Source organism: Kryptolebias marmoratus, linkage group LG15 (genome assembly GCF_001649575.2).
Source record: "Kryptolebias marmoratus isolate JLee-2015 linkage group LG15, ASM164957v2, whole genome shotgun sequence".
NCBI classification, from domain to species: Eukaryota; Metazoa; Chordata; class Actinopteri; order Cyprinodontiformes; family Rivulidae; genus Kryptolebias; species Kryptolebias marmoratus.
In genome coordinates, this window is record NC_051444.1 from 10153756 (window position 1) to 10172199 (window position 18444).

The 18444-nt window shown below is 37.9% G+C and overlaps 1 protein-coding gene across 5 annotated transcripts in view; it reads right to left on the reverse strand.

Annotated features, from left to right (window-relative positions):
• Positions 1-18444, reverse strand: part of mafa (v-maf avian musculoaponeurotic fibrosarcoma oncogene homolog a (paralog a)) — a 74243-nt gene that overhangs the window by 17338 nt on the left and 38461 nt on the right. For 2 of the 5 annotated variants that reach the window (XR_001808223.3, XR_001808220.3), the window contains one exon: positions 2545-2632. The exons of the other annotated variants lie outside the window; for them this stretch is intronic. The gene's annotated coding sequence lies outside the window, so the exon portion shown is untranslated. The remainder of the gene's footprint in view (positions 1-2544; positions 2633-18444) is intronic. 5 annotated transcript variants of the gene reach the window in all.

An 18444-nucleotide genomic window follows, 5' to 3' on the forward strand; every position in this document is an offset into this window, starting at 1 on the left:
GAGAAGATGCTTAAATGTGGGTGAGGCTTGAAGCGAGCAATAATCACAGACGAATTGTGTGCAAACAAGAGACGCTAAGCACCTCAAAACTCCAGCAAGCAAGAAAAAAACACACCAAAGGATGAAGAAAATTAGTAAAAGGGTAATTGCTGTTTTTGAGCTACACATCACAATTTTTATTTTTTTAACTTTGAAATTCCAAGCATTAACTTCAAAACAAAATTTTACATGTGAATTCCAGATTAATTGCAACTAATAGGAACAGAAAATCAGATATCTGAGATCAGCAAGTGCAAGAGCATATGTATGGTCTCAATATCTCAGCATAAATCATAAAGCTTTTTTTTTTTTTTCAAAAAGAGGAGGTATAAGGATATGTTAGCATATAGGTAACCTAAATTTAGCTTCCATACCATCAAGGAGAGGTTTCATTTTACGCACACAAAAAATGATAAATTTCAAAGGTGACCTGATGGGTTTCATTACAGCTGATTGATCGGCTTATGTGAGGGTGTCACAAAATGGACAGCACAGACATAGTACACTTTGAGAACCCAGCATAGAACATATAGCTTTGGCACCTATAAGATGATGATACAGTATATAGTAAGTCATCTAAATATAATGTGTGATGCCTCTGATATATTACATCTTAACAGTATAAAATCATCTTTAAGACTCAAGAAAAAAAAACAAAAAAAAAACTTGTCCATCACATGGTCATTTGTGACACATTTCTGCAAAATATTTGGTAAAATACACATTTTCATATGTTTTATTTTTATGTAGAGTTAAATAGCACCACAATTGTTTTCACGAGTCTAACAATGTTAAGTATGTTTTCTCTTTGAGGTAGTTCATTAAATTGACATATTTATGGATTATTTAAAATATTACAGTTATAAAAGGAAATAAATTCTGTATAGGATAACAGTCACATTTCCAGAATAGTTATTCTAATAACCGTCTCTGCATTCTGTCTTAGTGTTGGGGGACAAAACAGGGATTTGCGCTTCTCTCCTGTGAACTAGCAAATAACCCCTGCAATTCATCATAAGAACAAGAATTAAATGTCAAGGGCACTGGAGTCCCTTTTTTGTCAAGGTCACACATATAGCATAAACAGTAGCATGCATGCATGCAAAAAATAAATAAATAAATAATACACGCTGCATTGTGACCACACTGCACTACATAGGAGTTTGAGGCATTGACAAATCACTGAGACCTGAAAGTGGGGCCGAGGTGGGACTAATTGAAATGAACTTTAGAAAGAAAAGGGAAGGGGAGAGGGGGGCATCTAATTAGAAATGAACTTTTTATTCTGTGTTTGTGTTGACATCATGGGGTCTAAATTTAAGCTTGTGTTTGTGAGGCCAAACCTGGTGATGCAGGCAAACTTTGTGTAAACATGAAGAAGGAATAAGGTCATTTCTTTTCCTCAGTGGAAACATATTTTCCTTGAAGTTACATGCAACACTTTTCTGGAAAGTGTGAGGGGACCCATTCATTATGTACCGCTTCTCCTCAGAGACACTCTACTGCATCTGGTATCTTGGTTTGTAGAAGTTTACGTGTTTGTCTGTGCCAGTTTGAGACAATCGTCCAGAGTGCTTTGCTTATCGCAATACATCCTGTGCAACATCTATTTTATGCACCTGTGTAAATGAATGTGGCTGGAGGATAGTTGTGTGTAAGCATGGATGCATTTGTTAGTTGCTGTTTATGGCCTGCTCTATTTTAGTAGAACTTGGTCGGGGACATGGCCCAGTACAGGCACCGTTAAGTTTCCCAGTAACAGGCTAATTCCTCAGTGGCTGTTTAGAGTGTCTCCAGCAGTGCTAAGTGTTCTTTTCTCTTTGCCTGATCAGAAAACAGGACCACTTTAGTCAGTTTGTTTAAGGTCCCCAGAGAAATTTCTCCATATCCTATCTCTACTCACCTCTTTTCTTTCCCATGCTCTGTCTTTTGTACCAACACACAAACACCCTTGCAGTCCTATTTCCACACTCCCTAACCCACCTTTCCTTGAACCTGATGTAGAAAAAAAGTGTCCATGTTTTTTTTCTAATAATCTTTTATTGATATTGAGCTTTACAGTTTTGTTTAGTGCGGTAGTTTAGACCATGATTTTTTTAGTTGACTTGCATACAGTTGGTCTATGCTCACTAAGCAATCTCGGCACCCATATAAAGCCATGAGTAAGCACTGCGTGTTTGTAAGTATGAGGTTTCACACGGAACAGACTGCAGTTAAAATCATGCTGAGGATAAATGTTTATGCTTGGTATATTAAACAGAAAACAATGCAGAAAAATCAACAGGTGTTCCTTTAATGTAAATGCACAATGAAGACATTTTGTTCTGTTCTGTTTTCTACAATTTCAGCTGAAGGGAAGCCCAACTATAAAATATATAAGAGGAACATTACACTGGAAAACATCAGATGTGTGTTTCTGGTACATGTGTGCAGTAAGGATTTCTGCTCCCACAGCCCACATCAGGCTCAGAAATGTACACAAATCAATATTTAAAAGAAGCTTACATTGGGGCATGATTATTCCTGTCAGTGTTAAAGGTAGGTAAATTATTGCACTTATTCTTTCCAGCTTCCAGCTTCTGTTTTTCTTTTTCTGAAAAAAAAAAAAAAAATCCTCAGTCAGCTTAACTACCCCAATTCAAAGCGTTACATACAGTATTTATAAACTTTAATGGGTTTGATTGATTTTCTTCTCTTCTACTTCTTTTTTGGGTGGCGTTGGGATTGGCAGCTAAGATTCTGTGTTTAAGTTCGAGGCTAAATTCTGCATCTTTTTAGTGGAACTGAGAACAGAATGTATTTGCAAGTGAAATTTTTTGCATAGTGAGTTTCTTTCACAACACCAATTCATATTCTCTATTTTCCTCTGGCCAGGCCTGTTCTGCTATCCTTGTGTAAAGGTGAAGTTTCTTCACGAGAGCTGACAAGTGTGAAATTACGATAGGAAGTGCTTCATACCCTGCCATTTACTTTCATTCATTACCACACCATACACACCCACACATGCACCTACACATCCCCTGCAGACCACAGCTGACTGGCTGATATGGCAGTCATTTCTTAAACCGTGAGTCTACAGAAGGAAAATACCATGCAAATTATGCATGACGGTTTCTTTCCAGAATCTCTCAAACTTCACTGAGTCCTCAAAGGCTTCAGCTTGCCTTTTGAGAGGTATTGAGTGTAGAGGTACAAAGGTATTGGAAAGAAGGTTTTAGGTAGAGATAGAACTACATGGATTATAGCTCATCTATACATCTATACCGCCATTCTCAAGCCCTAGAAACTAGATCCATATAACGTTCAAAAGAGTGCTGGACTACAGAAATTTTCTTCGTAGAGGTGAGGTGGGTGCGTGGACCTGCTTTGTCTCTTTTAGAATATTAATTACATAATTACAAAATTAACTATTAAATGCAATGAAGACCATGTAAATCCAAACATAGACAATTTATTTTTCAAGTTCTGCACTTATTTAAAATTAATTTGAAATTGGAAAATGAATTGAAATTGAATTAAATCTATGATTGAAGTATTTCACAAAACTGTGTGTCAGATTCAGAGGTTATGAAAAATTAATATCTTACCTATTGTAGATAGCTCTTTGAATGGCAGGTAATTTGGAGAAATAAAGTTTAATCCTGACCAGACTGACACACCAATGGCCTGACTGGGGACAAGACCAAAGTGGATTGAAAGTACAAATGTGTATATGTGACTCAATATGACATTTTGTACATTGAGATTGTTTTAAGATAGTAGAAATGGACTTTAGTCTTGGACCAGCTCAGACTAGACATCATCTAAACATTCCTGTCAGAATTAAACTATTTTTGTTTTGTTTTTAAGCAGAGTGAAGTGAAGTGAAGTGAAATTTATTTCGATAGCACTTTTTCGCAACAAGACGACCCAAAGTGCAGAGGTCATTCAAAGAAGTATCTACAACTTGTAAGATATTCATTGTTCAGAATCTTTCCAAAGAACCCTAATTTAAAAAAAAAAATCTCATCTATTTCTTTAAACTTAAAACAACAACAACAAAAAAACATGTCTGTTTAAATTTCTCATCCTTTACTGCACTGTGTTTTCTCTGAAGGTTATCCAGCTGACCGTGGCCAGAGGAACTGAGACATTGGACGGTCATAAGGCTTTGTCTTTGAAGACTACATGCTGTCTCTGCAGCGTAAGTGATACAGGCTCACGTTGAGCTTAACTGAGCCCCATCATAGCTTTACGCTCAGATCTCTCACAGCTGTGGGGCTCTGGGCACTGAGTGCTAATAAAATCACACACACACAAACACACATGACACCCAGCTGGCTTTGGGCGAGATCACAGCTAAAAAACCCCAAAGTAGGACTGGTTAGACTAACACTAATGGAGATGAGCTGCTTGGTTAGCTCAATGGAAAACTGAGCAGAGTTGATGCTTATTTCATCACAGCAGTAGCCCATTTCTGTTCCACGGGGAATGAACAGTCAGTACATACTGATTTAAAATCCTTCTGAAACAAACAAATAAACAAATAAATGTGGTTTACCTGAGGGATTTGGTTAACTACAGGAAACACTTTGTACCTTGAGCTGTAATTCTATAAGAAACAGCATGATGAATATTCTTTTTCCTAAGTAGCCTGCACAAAAGATACATAGCATGCAGCACTCAATCATTGTTTCTCAACCAACCAGAAGCTCTTTTCACTTGGCTCCTTAGTATCAAGAGCATTAAATCATGTCACTGGACAGTCCGGTGAAATCTGGGCCACACCTGAGTGCATATGTCCTGCCCGGCAGCACTGTAGCATAGTAAAAACTCCTAAGGATCACTGGCAAGCAGAACGAGGTCCTCTGCTTTTATCCTTCTGCTTGACATTCTGTGACATTTAAGAAGTCGTTAAAGGTGTGAGCATGTGGAGAGGAAGAACCTACCTCCTCAGGCAGAGAAAGACGCACAGTGCTGTCACAAATAAAACCTCGTTGGATGAACTTATTATAGGATCCAAAAACATCATTGCATTACATGTCACTTTCTTCAAACTGTGTTTACTGTGTTGACAAATCACCTACCACAGTCTGTGCTATATAGACAGCTAGACACTCGTGGCAATGTTGTATCATAATTCTGCTTTGTAGCGTTTGCAGATAAAAGGACACATTACAACTATCAGATGGAGTGCCGTCCATCTCTGTCCTGGACTGCTCTGGCTGTGATTCACTGAGGTCAGTCTTGGCAGTGACAGAAACACATAGGAGCCAGAGAAGAAAGGAGACTTATCTTTTATGAGCTTCTTCTGTTCTACCAACAAACACCTATTAAAGTGTGTCCAGATCTGGCTGCTGCAAGTACTGCTGACAGCCACTATCCTGCTATTTGTCCATCTCTGGCTTGCTTCACTATAAAGGCCATTGCTGTAAAAAAAAAAAAAAAAATCCCTGCTGACCTAAATTGTTAAGGGCCAACTCACTCTTTACAGCAAATAGTAAATGTTTTCAAGGGGCAATCCTTCGTTATGAAGTAGAGATTAGCCTCTGGTGCAAAGAGAAGCCCTCGAGTTCGAAGCCCTTTCCTCCAACAAGAGGCTGTCAGCTCAAATACCAACAAGAACCCCAGACAAAGAACTGCAGAGACAGGACAGTGATTACAGAGCCTTAACTCTCTCCTTTAGGGCCATGTACTGCTTCACTTGAAAAAAAAAAAAATTCTCAACTCAACTAAATGACAACTGGATGTGTTTAGGTGCTGTAGAGAGGAAGTGGAAAAAGATTTCTTCTACAAGAGACAGTGGATTTACATATTTTACATTGAAACACATACCCGTGCATGTAATGACGATCCTGTTGAATATTTAAAGCAGTTTCTCTTTGAAAACAGACTAAAAATGCAGCATATTGGCTCTCAACAATACAATTTTAATCCACATAAAAATTATATTGTTTTACTCTCTAGTTTTGTCATATAATATATGACCATATTTGAAAACCATTTTCATATATTTTTAACAGTGTAAGTTTAAAAGTAAAAGTGACACTTTTTGAACATGTACAGTATGTACATTTTAATACATGACATGTTTGAAAATCAGTCAACTCATCTATTTTATTTTTAATTGTCTTTCCACTGACTTTGTCATGCTCTATGCTGCATGTACCAGGTAAAATTTGTCAATGTGCTAAGAGTGAAAGTCAGATAGGTCACTGTAAGACCTCTTCACATCAGTCTGACATGCACTACATTCACATAGAAAAGACCTGACATTACCACAATGCATACAGAGGTAATGGAAGCCCAGAGATGCCTGAGGGGGTATAAGTCCGAGTGAAAAGAAATGGCAATAAGATGACAAAGTCTTTCTACAGATGGGTGGCCTCAGTCGCCGATATAAGCCCAAGGTCATTCCAGTCTGAAATCCTTCATCCTAACCAGTACAATTGTGTCCTCATACACATCACTCATCGCATGAAGAGAAGAACTGTAGGATGGTTGTTACAAATTTAACAAGAGGGGGTCAATGGGGATTAAATACTGAGCTGCACATGTGAAATCACTGTCTGTCAAAAGGATGATAGCTTCTTCTCTTTGAGGAGCTACAGGTCAGTTTGATATGCTTTCACTGACAAAACAGATGTATGAGACACACACCAATATGCTTTAACATCGTACAAACATACCATACTATTGCTGACAATAGACTTAGTAAAAGAGCTCACCATGAAATGTTTATAAAATACATTTAAAGAGTTTGGACTCCATAATTTACAATGAGATAGATTGTGAAAAATAAGACCATGGGTATTACTGTATCTTCAGGGGTGATTTACCAAAAAAAAAAGATTACTGCAAATGTTATCAGTTTACTCTTTCCCTTTTTTAAAACTGTTTTAGAAAAACTGCTAAAATACAAAAAATACAAAAACAAATGTCTTTCAAACACCCCACATGGATGACAGTCTGTGTGCAAAGACTTTATTTTTATGCTTCCCAATCAAGCATGTACATACATAGTCTAATCACTGTCCTAAAGTTATACTGATGATGGGCATAAACAAGTACAAGACAAAAGTTGTTAATTAAACACATGAACAGTTTTTACCCTAATTAAATTTCACCATTTCATTTTTCCTTTTACAATGTATGGTCACATGTTTTTGCTGTGTTAACTGTAGCAATAAATGTGACTGAGCCACAATACATACCAATCAGCTACTTTTTTTTTTAACAAAGGAAATCACTTTTTGATGCTCATCAGACTTAAAATGTTTGCAAAACCAGCTTTAAGGATTTTGAGGTGCTGGCTTACGAGTAACTCTTGTAACACATTTAAAGCTTGAGCATTATGTAAGTGACAATAATTCTATAGTATTTACTAAAAAAAGGGCTCAGCTGTTTTTAACCTATGAGAAGAAAGAGAGAAGAAAGTTGATAGCAGCAGTAAAGCTCAAGTGAGAGCTTTGAGATAACAAGAGGAAACTATGGGGTCCCTGCCACTGTGCACAGCCCCGCTGTCATCACTCAAAGTAACATTCTCACTAAAGTTCACATCTTGTTGTTCCTAATTTATTATATGTTACAAGTGTTAAGTGTGTAAAAATCTCCAAAGTGAAATCTTAACAGCAGCCACCAAAAACTAACAGCATTCTTTTTTTGCCCTGGCACAGTGCTTAGTAGAAGTGATAAAAAGCTTTTTGAGAGGAACAGAATGGAACAATGGGTAGCGACTTTAAATGGCTTCCTGTTGCGCTGCGGCACAAGACTGAGCGCTGCTTCAAAGAGGGAGGCAGAGAGTGAGAGGCATTTCACATCATGATCACAGACAGCTATGCGAAGGATTCGCAGGGTGAATGAAAGTGAGAGAAACAAACAGTTTATCGACTCTGCCGGGGGGAGAGTCTGTGTGTGAAGTGAGGGCAGTGCAAAGACGCATGTGTGCTTTCAGAGTGCGTCTTTGGTCTTTAAGACTCTCCAAGTCTTTACAGCTACTTAACACACTGCCCAAGGGAGCTCAAGTGGCTGTTTGTAATGTCTCAGAGGTAAAAATACTAAAACGTCAGATGCTTTGAAAATGGAGAAAATAGTTAGTCTTGAAATGAATGTGTGTTCTTAAATCAAAAAAGAACACACAGTAATTATAACAGGCTTCATTGAGTGTTCTCACTTTCTGTTTGCAGGAGTGTCTGTGAGAGTTAAGAGTTTGCTCACTGTATGTACTGTATTCCATATTGTAGGTCATGAACTCTTCTTTTGTCTTGTTCAACTAAATACAAATGTCACAAGGGACTCTTCTGCCTACTTCCCTGAATTATTTATTTTTATTTTTTGTTTTTAGAAGGGGTGGTTACTAGTACATACTGTATATAATCACAATGTGAAATGTGAAATAGTCACAAACCTAATCTGTTTTTGTTTCCATAAAAACATTTTTTGCTTATGCTTTTGGACATAAAAAAATACACAAAAGAATGTCATCACAGCAATTTGTGAAATAGTCTAAAAAAAGAGTTCTGTATGATTTTTAACATCCCAAACAGTCTGTATTCAGAGGTTAAAGTGACGGATAAATGGTGTGACTCACTCGGAGGACTGTCAAGTTATGGGTCCAAATTTCATCCACTTCCTGATTATCTATTTTTACAAGAAACCATTTTTTAAAAATGCTGTTTTGTCACTGTTTTAAACTAAACTGCCTACATGGGTAAGACTGGATGTTGAAAAAAAAAACATGGTTAATGCATGGGAAAATGTTTACCTTTTTTTCAGGTATTATTAATATTATTATTAAACAAAAACTATTATGGTATAATATTTTAAGTAATCACAAACCTTGAATACTGGGGTGTTGGACACTCATGTGAAACGCATGACTCTAAAAGTTGAGCTGGACAACTTATAAAATGTACATTTGAAATCACCCGCACAAAAGATGTTACCTCCACCAAGGAGGTAATGTTTTCGGTTGTGTCTGTTGGTTTGTTTTTTCCGTCTGTTTGTTAACCAGATTACCTAAAACCTAATAAACAGATTTTGATTAAATTTTCAGGAAATGTTGAGATTGTCACAAAATAACAAGTGATGAAATTTTGGTGGTAATCCAGATGGCGATCCAAATCAAACTATTTTTTTTAATGATGCTATGGCGTTGGCGGAGGTTTGCGCTCTCCAAATGCTTCTAGTTATAATAGCAGCAGTTAGTGTGATATAGTCTGTACTCATGTCTTACTGCAGTCTGACACTCTCTCCCAAATGCACACATAGCCTTGAACTAAAATCCTGCACAGGGCCTCAGCAACCTTAATAAAGGGTGTTTCTTATTATCACTGAGCAAAATAGAGAGCTATAAATGCTGTATAGGTGTAAAACCTCTCAGGAGAAAAGAGAAGATTGGAGGACACTTTGGCATTTACTCAGATCTATTTTGATTTAGTAGCAGTTTGTCACTGTCTTGACTTGCAAATATAAAAATGGAGCTCTGCACCACACTTTTAACCAAGGCAGGAAAAGAGTGCACACACAGACTCAAAAAGACCAAAAAGAAAAGAGCAGTGTAACTTAAATCACAACCAGACCTATAAATGTAACTGTGGGCTGTAGTAATGTTAATCAGAAACAGAGTGGTCCCATCAGGAGCCAGTTCATTCTCTGGTTTTCATTAAAATGCTGGCCACTTCTTCTCATATCTCACTGTGCATTTAAATAGTTAATGGACTGCCCATCCGCTTGGCTACTGTAAGTTTAGGGGTTTGAGGAGGCTGGGAGAGGTTCTTCAAAAGTTTTTCTTTCAGATCAGAAAGAGTGACTTTACAATCTTGCAATATTCATGATGTGTTTAGGAACTTTATACCCTCACTTGGCTTTGAGGTTAAAGCAATATAAGATCTCATCCGTTTCTCAGAAACCCTCAATCCCTTTGACTGGTCAGTAACTGGGCACCAATGTAAATACATGGAATACTTTTCTTTCAGTGTTTTTTTTTTTTTTTTTTTTTTAGTTTGAAGTAAGGGTAGACCATGTTTCCTATGAGAATTATGTTTGTCAGTAAACAGAACATATTACTGCATATCATTTTGTTTACACCACTTGACCAAAGTTTCAAGATGCATATTACTTCAAGTCCTTTATTCATGATTCTGTATTTGACCCCTTTGTTTGCTTATTTAAATGTTTAGGGTTTTTTCTTTCTTTATGAGTTCAGGTAAAAATGTTAAGTCACTGTATCTTTTAGGAAATACATTGAACAATGTGTGAAATGAAATCAGAAAAAGGGGAAAAGGAAAATATGCAGGTCCAGAGTACCATGTAAATAGTCTGACTTCTTTCTGCAGTCTCATACAGAGACTATAGTAACAGTGGCAGGGCCTATTTGAAGGAAACCACCAGCATTAAGGGGAAGTGAATACCTCATTTGGCTTTATGTAAACACAGGTCAGGACACACATAGGGTTATACTATGAGCCCACCTTTTCTTTATTTTTCCAAGAAAAGTTTCAAAGAAGTTTGAGCTACATGAAGCTCTGTATCTTTCAGCTAAGGGTAGTCCTTTGGCAGTGACAGTTTCAAGCTTTTTTCCCTATTCTGTTCTATAAATGTCAGCTCCACTTGAAGTAATATGCTTTTTTCTTAGCACAACCACATAGATCTTATTTGGTTATGAACAAAAATCTCTTACTTGTTTTAGATAGCTCTACTATAAATGGGGCCAAGATTAAAGTGGATTATTGCCATCTTAAATCAGCTCCAATCTTTCTTTCTTTCAATCTCAAAAATGTCACAGCAGTTCGAGCAAAAGCTATTTTATTTTATTTTAACCTTTAAATCACTGTCAATTTCACATTCCATGATTCTATGGCTGTTGCCAGTGCAAAGAGCAGCAGCAGCCAGCTATAGCACTTTTTTGTATCTTGGGGTATTTCTGGCATGGATATCAACATATTCCTGCCTGGATAACCAAGTAATGAAAACTGACAGTGGTGTAAAAGTTTCTAAAAGGGTGTTTGCATGAACTAATATGAAATTTCTGAGATCAGATTTATTTTACATCCGCAGTAAACTTTAGTAAAATACCAGCCATACGGTCATCAGTCCAGCTGGAATCAAATTATATTTCACCAAACTGAGGTCATCTAAAGAACTATCTACAACAGGTAAAGTATCGTTTCAACCTTTCCACAAAACCCCATTTGAAAATATCTAAACTATTCAGATCCATGTACCATAAATTACTATGTTTACCGTTTTAGTACCGACAAAGAAAGGCAGGTTTTTTGTTCAATTTTGAGTCACCTACTAGTTTCCAGCAGTTTCAGCCTAATGAGATACTACCATAAGGTTTCAGATTTTTTTTGTTTTTATTTTTAGCCCATCTTCTTTGACATTTTACTGTAACTTATACAATTCTCAAATGATTAACATTTTTGCCCTTACAGGTTTTTTTTTCCATTAACTATAGAAAGACTAAGCTTTTCTAGGATCCGCTTTTATCCTAAATGGCTTTACGAATATGTTGATATTTGTCATATTTAGTTGTCAGAGATACACATTTTTGTCTTCCATTTCTTTCTTTAAACATCTTTGAAATGTGAATTATCATCAAATATGCAAATATTATCCCAAAAGCAAGAAAATAATTTTATTTTTTACATTTTAAACTTTGTGTTTTTACACTTTCAAAAACAAAATAATATTGTGCAAATGATTTGCATGTGTCTGACAAGAATTCTTTACTGTACTACTTTACTATATTTTAGAATGGCAATCAATAATAAAAACAATAGCATGAATAAGAGATAAGCAAAGTAATCATTAGATCTGTCTCCTTTATACGTTTTCTGAAAGTATTTTTTTCCCAATGCAAAATCTTTATGTAAGTGTAGACAGTGTGTCTGTAATACTGAGAAAATTTACTTTTCAGCATAGAGACAGCAAAACAATGTGTGAAAGAATGTGACAGAAATACAACAGGGTACATTATACGTCTATTAAAAATGGTGTTACTGTCTGGTTTTGCACCCTACAGCTCTCTGCCCCTCTGTTTCTATCTATCCATTTCACCTCGTCCTCTCTATAACAGGACTGCTAAAAGTTACTGATACAAAGTATGCCAAGCCAGATGGTCAGCCGCACGGTCGAAGCATGTACAACTCGGTTTCAACAAGCCTCTAACAAACCCTCCTCCCAGCTCCAGATGGCATCCCATGCCTGGTTCTAGCACCATGGGGGGTGCGACAGTATCGGCGTGACTCAATGCCTTGGGGCATGGTCTGTGTGCATGTATGGACTTGTTTCAGTATGCCTACATAAGTGTGTGTACTTGTCCCTTAAGTGCTCTTATTTAATTCTGTGTTTTAGAGACCAACACTAAAACGATTTTGATTTATCCCCTTTGGCCATATTTGTCTGCTGTGGTTCAATATGGAGTTCCATTACTAATAATTCTCCCCACTGAGCCTCACTGTTTAAGTAAGTGATTTCAAAAGGCAAAATGTGGTCTGTGAGATGTCCACATCACATATACATTGTGTCTTAGTATGTTTTTGTTATCTTTTAATGCCTGCATTATTCCATCAGTTGTTCAGTCCTTACTTTTGGTTGGTTGCATGACACCCTTGAGACATCTGCTATCAGCTCACTAGTGTCATCTAGCCTGATTTGTATAAACATACTTCACAGGGTCAGTGCATATCTAATGTAGCATTTTATTTGGTTGTGTGCCACACATGCTCACATTAGACCAAACTGTGTAATCTTTGGCATTACCTGAAACAGTAACATCCTAGAGCAGATGCATTGTGGCTATTATGTGCACTCCTTCTGTGTTTATTCTCCCGCTTTATGTCAGAAGGCGTTAAAACGCAGCTAAAAAAGAAACCAGAGGAAAAATTTTGTCTCTGATCTGGGAATATTTCTGCTGATCACCCTTCTAAATTAAAATGCAGTTATGAATAATCCTCACTGGAGACTCTACTTAAATTAATGCCTCAATTAGATTGGGAACATTAAAGGTAGTAATGATTCCACTCCTCTGTATTGTAATTTAAGGCCTGCTTGCTCTTCCCCAGGAAAGTAGCTCTTTGCAGTGAATATATTAGAGTAGATTAATGAGGGGAGGATATGGAGGTTGCTCACACTGAAAGCCAGGCCACTATGCATCCTCTCTTTTCACACTACATTAATGGCTTGAAAAAAAAAAAGGTCTATCAATCATGCAGCTTTTTTGTCAGTCAGTGATCACAGGAAACAACATTTAAATGCAACTTTATAAAAATACCAACTCTCCCAAAGAATAGCATCAGACTAACAAGAAAACATCTGGACAGAGGTGCAATCAAGTTAAGACTAACACCTCTCTTTGGTTGTGTGAGTCACCGCATGGCTCCACCTGAGCGCTGGGGCGGGGTTGTAACGATCGCTGCTTGTAAGTGATCCATTTCTAATCGATCCAGACTGTCAGCATGGACCAGACATTCACCTCTGCCTGTTATCTCTATCTGTAAGAAAGCCTGCCTCAGCCACGTCAGTGACCACAGCCTAACCTCTTGAGTCAGATACAGTCACAACCTGCCGTTGAGCAAATGAGTCACCAATAACATTCAGTCAGGTTCATGTGGATTGGGATCCCGGTCCCAAGTTGGGTTTAACTTTGGGGAAATTAACACCAAAGAGATGTTGGCTAGCTTATATTGTATTAATAGGTTAAATCTATAGTGACCTTATTTTTGGTGAGGCAGCATCATAATTGGAAGTCCTGCACAACATTGGGGATTATCATGTTTATCCTTCTATAATCCCCATAAATATTAAGACTCAACAAGCTACATGCTGATTAGCTTCCGCCAGGAGCAATCAATCAGCAAGACATAAATAGTCCCATGGCTTTCGATCCACAAGAAAAAAGGATAGGTAAACATATAATTTCTTGCTGCCTGAAACCTTCTTTGGTTTTACTATCTGAAAAGGTATTATGTGAAATGTTTTTTCACTTAATAAAATCAACAGTAGAGCCAATAAATAAATAAGTGTTTTATGAATTATTATAAATGAAGTTTGAAAGTTTAAATTAAAGTGGATTATAATACAAGTAATTCACATAAATATGCATTTTTTAATAGATTTCAGTTGACAATTAAAGTGTAAACATTTATCACATGCTCCAGGCCTGGAGGACAGATGACTCTTTTGGCAGACAGGAGGCCATTTTGCTATGCTGCATTTTTACCTATTCAAACTGGGAATGGGCAGAACCTCTCAAGCAGAACATATTCAGGAGCTGCGTTTTGAGGACTTCATGTTTAAAAATGACTTGCAGGTACGCACATAAAACTCGCCACCTTTCCTTGATAAAAAGACTTGTTGAAACTCAGACAAGCATGGCTGCTCAGCGACTTTAACCAGATGCAGGATGGAGGAGACAGGTTGTGTGGTGAGATGGAAGAAAGAGGGGGGTGGAAGCATATGCTTGTTCCTTGTCCATGCAACGCTACGATAAGGAGACACTAGAGCTTGTTTACATGCAGCAATAGGAAAACAAATTGAAAATCCCTGCTGGGACGCAGATGCATATCAGAACTGGATTATTTTAGAAATAATCGCCCATGCCACAAACTGTCACCAGCTAATCTCTACTTTGTTAGAATTCAAATTACTTTCCCATGTTTACATTGCCATTACGGCAAGGGCAGAGACCAGGGACTCTATGATGGCCTATTTGCACATTGCACAAGAGTAGTAATAAAAATAAACTGATAAAAGAATATATATATATATATATATATATATATATATATATATATATATATATATATATATATATATATATATTTTTTTTTAGACCACTGAGACTAAATGCTGAGGTCATTTTAGTGCAATAGGAACAAGGAATAGGAAAAGGTTTCAGAATATTGGACACTGAAAGGATCAACTATGAAGAAAAAGCAGTAGACAGATTTAAATTTTAAATAGTTTGTGTGCTGGACATTAAAGAGAGGAGAAAAAAAATAGACAAAATGTCTTTGGGAATGGGCTCACTGACCTCCATCTGGCCAGGATGTGTCAGACTCAGCGGGAGCGAGTCAGGCAAATCTGGACTTGGCTAAGAAGAACAGAAGTGCATTACGTTTGAGCTTCATCTGAGACTAAGGCATCTCTTGTCTCTGGATCAGGTTGCTGGTGTTTATCACTTCTAGCTGTGCTGGCACTGAGGGCAGACACACTATTCCTTATCCAGCACTGTCAGTCAGTGGGCTGAGCCATCTCAGTCATAGCAGCCCTGAGCATCAGTCTGCTTCACTGCTTGGAGGGAGTCATGGAAAAACACACAAGGCTTATTGCCCCATATCCCAACCGATCAATGGGGCTTGTCCTTAAGGGAGAACGGAAGTGCAGAGCTGTGTGAAACAGTTCTCGTGTATCAGAGGCATTGCCAAGTCATTACATTGTTAATTCTGTATTATGCACATAAAAAAGCAAATTTAACTTTATAACTCTTAAAATTAATTGATTTAAATAAAATGTCAGCTGAGACAAGCTTTTGTAGATACAGAGAGAAGCAGCCACTTCCAAAAAAGAATAAGAGACACTGTTAGTCATAGTTTTTTTTTTTTTTTTTTTTTGTTGTCTTTTATCTTTCTGTCTGTCTTCCTTAGCTGGTCCATTTGTCGCTTTGCCATGCTGTCTTTAGAGGTTAGCCTTATGATTCCCAGATGGATAAGAGATGTGTTTTGTGGTGAAAACCACACTATGTGACAGACAGAGAGGAGACATGAGGAAAGTAGTTCTCATCTATGTTCACTGCAGTAGTGGTCACATCAAGGACTATTAACTTGTTTTATATTGGTTCTCCAAAAGGCTCAAGCATTTCTGTTCTAAGAACCCTGACAAATTCTAAAACAAAATCAGTCTAAGGCCTAAAGTTGGGTGACCAAACACATATTAGTGAGTGAAGCCAGACTGTTAAGCTCACTATGAAGCAAAGCATGCAGTCTATGAGGAGATACTCTGATGGTGACTTGAATTCGTGACTCTGCTCTGACTTTGCTCTTATGTTCCCAGCCCTTGCCTGAGGCGGCAAACGGCTTTGCTCATTGAGGGAGGGAGGACACGGGGAGCTGAGCCAGTCGGGAGGGGGGAACAGACAAAGGTAGGTTAGATTAGGTTTGACAGGGTAATGCTTTGAAATGGGGCCTCTTAGATGATTTATTCTCAAACACCTAGCCATAATGGGCTGGTGCGTGTTTCTATTAAGGCTGATGGAGACGGTGCTGCTCTCACTTTCTTAGACACTCATCGGTCTGCAGTTCTGCGTGTCCCTCCTTTATATCTTCAGCCTCTTCATCTTTTCAGCTGTCCCTTATGCACTCCCACTGAGATGCACTTGCGAAGGTTCTTGCCACTCCTCCCACCCCTTTTAGGCTTTAACAAAACTGCCTCATCAAAGATTTCCAGCAGATAGTTTGTCAGATAGTTTAGCTTTGGATCTTGAACAGCAGAGCAGACATGCAACATCACAGCTCAGGAGACAGAGCTTTGCAGGAGCTCACTTCCTCAGTCTTCAGAGTCAGCATGAGACTCAGTGTCTGCTATCTGCATGCGACTGCCCTGTAACTAAGCCAAAAAAGATCTGACTTTTTACATTTTTTACTTGTCATCTCATCCTTCTGCAGCCCAGCTGCAGAACCCTGTGTGGGAGTGTAGTGGTTTAGACTACAGCAACAACAGAGGAGAATGAGGGAGATGGTAAAATGGGGAACATTTCTTATAGAGTGAATAAAAGAAGATGTATGTCTGTGTACCACAGACAAACTTGAGAAGTGATTGAAACATAAGCTGTTTGTTTAATCTAACTGAGAAAACGACAGCAAAACTCTAATTACACAGCCTATATTATACAGAATATCACATTTTTGTCATACTGCAATTATCTTTTGGTGAAATATATTTCTACCCAGTCTTTACAAGCTTCTCTGTGGTCATGAGCTCTGAGCATGACTTCCTGTGAGTAGAGCAAAGCAAAAGAAGAACAATGGTTTCATCTAAGAAAGGTCAAAGTTGAGTAAGAACATCAGATCAGCCTGTAAGAAGGAGCTGGCACTGCTTGGACAAACCAAACAGGAAACAGCATTTTACTCAGCAAGGCTGACAAAGATATTCAGCCTGAAGAACTACAACCAGTTTATAGTAAGATATGTATGCCTGCTGTAAACCTTGGCAGGAAGGAGCAGAAATAGATACCACACTTTCCGTAATGCTGGGAAGATGCACCTCATATTGGACAATCACGTTACATACGAAAACAAACACAACTGTAAGACAAGAAATTAGACATCTGATAAGTTTTTTTTTAAATCCATTGGATATAAATACACTCTTTCAAAAGTGATCACAGATTTCCTTTTATCTGCAATCTGCAACCTGCAACGGATCAGGTCCAGCAGCAGAGACCGCAGTAATTATAATCCATCTAGTATAATCAGAAGATAAAAAGAACAGCAGTCTAAATTCTTTATTTTGATGATAAAAGCAGCAATTGTTCATTGTCTTTGTTTTTACATGCTTAACTTAGTTGCTGTTTTGCCAGTATTTACTTAAGTATTCTTTAATTTTATATGCCAATATACTCATACACTCCTGCATACTGGTACTTTACGGCAGTTTTTGCTTGCAAGAAATTACTTTTTTGCACAAAGACAGCAGTGTGTATGTCATAACAGGGCTGACATATATGGGGCTGAAAAAGCTTGCTGATAATACGCTCCATCCTGATTTCTGTTCTACTGCACCATCTTAACATATGCTCGTTGTGGTTGAAAACAGTCTCTCAAAGGTTTTTTTTTTTTTTTTTTTTTAAATATTTATTTCAGAAATGTCAAATAACCACAAATAAAGCACCTGCTCACAAACACACACAGTGGCATAACTGGATGCATTAGTGTTTTGTCTCTAACAACAGAGAGCTTGGGTCACCACGTACCATTGCAATAAATCCAGTTAATGCATTGTCAGGACAGTTTGCTGAAAACCAACATTCATTATGTAAGCTCGCTCAGCGGAACATGTCAGCAGGCATTTTAGATGTTCGGAGTCTGTTAGTGTTTTTTTTTTTTTTTTTTTTTTGTGCACAGCAGTGGCAGAAGCTGCAGCAGTCTCACATTCCGGTGACTTTTGAGGTGGTGAGAAATGAAACGCTATCTGTGCAACAGAAACTTCACTTGCCTGCTTCTCTCTCCCTTCCATTTCCTCACTCCCTCTCCCCACCCCCTACCTCCAACCTGCCCCACAGATGTTGGTTTATGCCTTTAGTTGCACCCAAGTTCAGATAAACAGTACAGCACTCAGACTCTCAGTCACATCTGTGAACTTACTGTGACCACCTTTACCACAGATTATTTTTGGACCCCCCCCCCCCCCCACACCACCACA